Raw genomic sequence first — 5554 nt, forward strand, 5'->3', positions numbered from 1 at the left:
ATAGTTTATCTGTCAAACACTGTTCCTCTTCTAAAGTGTTTCAGCTGTTGTATGGTCTGTGGTGTCACTCTCAGTTTATCTGTCAAACACTGTTCTTCTTCTATATCAGCTATCAGCTATATCGAAGTAAATATTTCAATAAATCAGTAGATTCACACAAATCTGAACAAAACCCATATCAAAAGGCCCAAAATGAACAGTTATAGGTACATATTGGGTCATTAAAACACCGGAAATAAAGAGTTCCAGGTACAACATGGATCACTATAACATCGGAAATTAAAAGTCACGTGTACAAGATGGGTCACTATAACGCCGGAAATGAAGAGCCCCAGGCACGAGATGGGTCACTAAAACGCCGGAAATAAAAAGTTCCAGGTACATCTTGGGTCACCATAACACCGGAAATGAAGAGTTATAGGTAGAAGTTGGGTCATTATAACACCGGAAATGAAAAACAAGTTCCTATTTAGACTAGAAAATTAGGATATAAAACTGCAGGACACGTGCTTGTAATTATTCTCTACTACAGAGGGTTATGAATATGAAAACCAACAAGTCACGTTACAATCACAAACCATATAAAGTTGCGGTATGTTTTATCGTTGTATAGTAATGTAATACCACCAAATGTTGACCGTTTTTAGTAACGGTATGGGTTATGAACATGAAAACCAACAAGTCACGTTACAATCACAAACCATATAAAGTTGCGGTATGTTTTATCGTTGTATAGGTAATGTAATACCTCAAAATGTTGACCGTTTTTAGTAACGGTATGGGTTATGAACATGAAAACCAACAAGTCACGTTACAATCACAAACCATATAAAGTTGTTTTGACATTGTTTTATCGTTGTATAGGTAATGTAATACCACCAAATGTTGACCGCTTTTAGAAACGGTATGCAACAGTCCTTTCCGACATTCAAACATTCAGGTAATAAATATCGGGGATTTAGAATTTCTAAGACGGGGGTATCCCTTCTTCTGAATGGTATTGGAACGTAAGTGGCAAAAGTCGTCCACATGACTCAGGCAAAGGTATTTAAATTAACCCCCACTTCCACTCCTTCCCCATTCAACCACTGCATACCTCTAAAGAATGAAAGAGGTGTTCATGTTATTTAAAGATATACCAGTCAAATTGGTGGGATCAATCTATTAAAATAAGCGCTACGAAACCAATGTCCTCTTACACTAGATGGATTATGCAAAGCAAGCAGATAGGCGTGTTGTGGGTTGGACATGACAGCCTTAAGACAGAGATTTTTCCAGTGAAAACTATGTTGTATGACTGTATATTCTCAAGAGGCACACTTGTCATCGCATGACCAAACGTGATGATATGGACTGTATCGACGTCGCAAGACTCCAAAAATCATATTTATATATAACGTACTAAACCCCTGTATTAGTGCAATTAAAACATCTAGTTAACCGTTTATAGTACTAATGTGGGTAAAACACTAAATTAACCGTTTATATTATTAATGTGGGTAAAACATCTACTTAACCGTTTATAGTACTGATGTGGGTAAAACACCTAGTTAACCGTTTATAGTACTAATGTGGGTAAAACATCTAGTTAACCGTTTATAGTACTGTGTTTTACCCACATCTGGTTAACCGTTTATATTATTAATGTGGATAAAACACCTGGTTAACCGTTTATAGTACTAATGTGGGTAAAACACTTAGTTAACCGTTTATAGTACTAATGTGGGTAAAACATCTAGTTAACCGTTTATAGTACTGATGTGGGTAAAACACCTGGTTAACCGTTTATAGTACTGATGTGGGTAAAACACTTAGTTAACCGTTTATAGTACTAATGTGGGTAAAACACTTAGTTAACCGTTTATAGTACTGATGTGGGTAAAACACTTAGTTAACCGTTTATAATACTAATGTGGATAAAACACCTAGTTAACCGTTTATATTATTAATGTGGATAAAACACCTAGTTAACCATTTATAGTACTGATGTGGGTAAAACATCTAGTTAACCGTTTATAGTACTAATGTGTGTAAAACACCTAGTTAACCGTTTATAATACTAATGTGGATAAAACACCTAGTTAACCGTTTATATTATTAATGTGGGTAACACATCTAGTTAACCGTTTATAGTACTGATGTGGGTAAAACACTTAGTTAACCGTTTATAATACTAATGTGGATAAAACACCTAGTTAACCGTTTATAGTACTAATGTGGATAAAACACCTAGTTAACCGTTTATAGTACCGATGTGGGTAACACATCTAGTTAACCGTTTATAGTACTGATGTGGGTAAAACACTTAGTTAACCGTTTATAGTACTAATGTGGGTAAAACATCTAGTTAACCGTTTATAGTACTAATGTGGGTAAAACACTTAGTTAACCGTTTATAGTACTGATGTGGATAAAACATCTAGTTAACCGTTTATAGTACTGATGTGGGTAAAACACCTGGTTAACCGTTTATATTATTAATGTGGATAAAACACCTGGTTAACCGTTTATAGTACTAATGTGGATAAAACACCTAGTTAACCGTTTATATTATTAATGTGGATAAAACACCTAGTTAACCGTTTATATTATTAATGTGGATAAAACACCTAGTTAACCGTTTATATTATTAATGTGGATAAAACACCTAGTTAACCGTTTATATTATTAATGTGGATAAAACACCTAGTTAACCGTTTATAGTACTAATGTGGATAAAACACCTAGTTAACCGTTTATAGTACTGATGTGGGTAAAACACCTGGTTAACCATTTATAGTACTAATGTGTGTAAAACACCTAGTTAACCGTTTATAATACTAATGTGGATAAAACACCTAGTTAACCGTTTTTAATACTAATGAGGGTAAAACACCTAGTTAACCGTTTATAGTACTAATGTGGATAAAACACCTAGAGGTGTTTTATCCACATTAATAATATAAACGGTTAACTAGGTGTTTTATCCACATTAATAATATAAACGGTTAACTAGGTGTTTTATCCACATTAATAATATAAACGGTTAAAGGTGTTTTATCCACATTAATAATATAAACGGTTAACTTATAAACGGTTAACTTTATTAATGTGGATAAAACACCTAGTTAAATTAACTGCAAGTAATGACATATTTGTTTATAAAATAAAGAAGCTTGGTTAATTTTCAGTTCATAGTTCTGATATAACGTATTATTATTGTTTTTCCTTAAATTACGTAAAAACTTACCCAATATGTTTCTAATATATGATTTTGTGCTCACCTCTTCGCTGATCACGTGCTGTTTTTCTACCACAACCTCCCAAGTCCAGTTCTTGTAACAGTAAACAAAATGTGTTAAAATAATATATTCTCCGTTATGTTACAATTAAAGCCTGTAGCATTGAAACTCTGAAAAGTGACGTTGTTCACGTAGTTGACATAGTAAAAAACGAAACACGAGTGGCTCCGTCTACTGGACTAAATATCTGCGAACATGTGGAGGTAGCCTTTTCTAAAGTACTGAACGGAGCGCCCTGGCCACGTGATGGTTGCACAAAGAAACTCGGTTGAATTTATGTAGAACACACTTTGGTCGGACCAAAAAACTAAACGAAGCTGTGTAGATATATTGATTGGTTGAATTATTATATGTTAAAAAGTTATTCGATCATTTTTTGAATACATTATAGTTTATTACTTAGGGTAAGTGATTGTTGTCAAAATCAGATTTTTCAGTAATGCAAACATTTTGACTTTAATTATGTTGTTCTAAATCAGAGGGGGAGTATATGTGACATACCACCAATAAGAATCGTGTCATCTGTTTCCAAGTGTGAAACAGACAAACACGAGATTTCACGCCTCAAGTAAGGCCCTAATAAACTGTAGCTATTATAAGCATATCATCTATTATATATATATTCGTGGCATGGAAATATGAGTAGGTTTTGGTTTGGTTTTTGATCCGGTTCACTAAACCGCGTTGCGACGATTCAAAATAACGAGAAGCGACTAACATCGATCGAATTTTTCGTACGGTTTTAGAATAAATACGTTAACCGTATTAACTGTGGAATGTCAAAAGAAATTCCGTAGAGGTTTGTGAAGGTGATCCTTGAAAAAAGAATACAACTTAACGATTTACACAAAAACCTAAATCTTGAAACTGTATCGAAAACGGTATTATCCACCAAGAAAGAAACATCGCGCTCGACTCGTAAATCTGAGGGTCGCGGGTTCGAATCCCCGTCCCACCAAACATGCTCGTCCTTTCAGCCGTGGGGGCGTCATAACCAATCCCACTATACGTTAGTAATAGAGAGCCCAAGAGTAGGCGGTGGGTGGTGATGACTAGCTGCCTTCCCTCTAGTCTTTTCTGCTAAATTAGGGACGGCTAGCGCAGATAGCCCTCGTGTAGCTTTGGACGAAATTCAAAACAAACCAAATCGTAATATACTTCATATTCGATAATAGACGTACCAGATAAAAAAATCATTCATTCAGAGGGTAGCCCGCACTATACCGAGTGGTGAGGGGGGTCTCCCCCCCCCCCCAAATGTGGACCTTTTCTACTACACAAATAATTTAAGTGATTTTCATTAAAGTGAAATTTTTATTTAAAAACAAAAATGAAAATATAGTGGAACTTTTAGACTTTTTAGGATATTTGAGTGGTCATTCTACACACCCCCCTTCACCACTGTCACTCCTCTGACATTATAGCGCAACTAAATAAAACATCTATATTCTATTATGTATTACTACGAGATTTATGGAAACTCGTAAGTGGTAAAAGATGAAGAGACGCCAGTTTAACTTCCACTAATACATATAGATGGCGTCTACTTCTTCGTCTTTGAGGGTTTTTGTTACTTCACAGATGTATCCTCATATGACATTAAGAAACATCCCGTAGAATGTGTAGCGAAGGTCACGTGGAATTGTTTTTCCTTGCCGCGTGTTTACACGTATTTGTAACGGTATTCAAGCTTATTAATTCAATAGCATCCTTCAACGTGTACCGGTAAAACCAGTTAGGCCAGGTTAGTCGTGTACGATGGTCTTAAAAAGAACAACAAGCACGTGAAATGTATCAAATAAGTTACTCAGTAAAAGTTGTATATCTACTCATCAGAAATAATAAAAGCATTGTATACGAGAAAACATCGAATCCTTTGTATTTTCCTCTTAGATAAATAAATAAATACTAGTTCCATGCCAGTCTTTCAACAAGTTTCTACTTCAGCAGTAAACTGTTAATCTGTTCTACGGGGACAGTCCGTAGAGCATAAAAACTTTACATTGAGAATCAAATACATACATATTGTTAAGTTTTTTGTTCTAGCTGTAATTATTTTCGAAAGGATTAGTTAAGAACTTGATGTGCGGGTTCGAATCCCATCTCCAACCACGAGGGGGTGGGGGGGGGTATAATGTGTCTGTCGATCCCACTTTTTGTTGGTAAAAAGTAACTCAAGAGTTGGCGGCGGGTGGTGTTGATTAACTGCCTTCCTCAACAAAAAGACAGACAAACTTTCTAAAAACATCAAACACAAGTATATAACGATCTGT

At 35.3% G+C, this 5554-nt stretch overlaps 1 protein-coding gene across 2 annotated transcripts in view; it reads right to left on the reverse strand.

The window, feature by feature from the left end:
- The window catches only part of LOC106473179 (oviduct-specific glycoprotein-like), a 34109-nt gene extending 30703 nt beyond the window's left edge, over positions 1-3406 (reverse strand). The window contains exon 1 of one of the 2 annotated variants that reach the window (XM_022401667.1): positions 3264-3406. The gene's annotated coding sequence lies outside the window, so the exon portion shown is untranslated. Of the gene's footprint in view, positions 1-3229 lie in introns of both variants that reach the window. The other variant, XM_022401668.1, reaches the window with a different exon arrangement.
- Positions 3407-5554: the final 2148 nt, after the last annotated feature.

The sequence above is a fragment of the Limulus polyphemus genome, unplaced genomic scaffold (assembly GCF_000517525.1).
Source record: "Limulus polyphemus unplaced genomic scaffold, Limulus_polyphemus-2.1.2 Scaffold5950, whole genome shotgun sequence".
Taxonomy (NCBI): domain Eukaryota; kingdom Metazoa; phylum Arthropoda; class Merostomata; order Xiphosura; family Limulidae; genus Limulus; species Limulus polyphemus.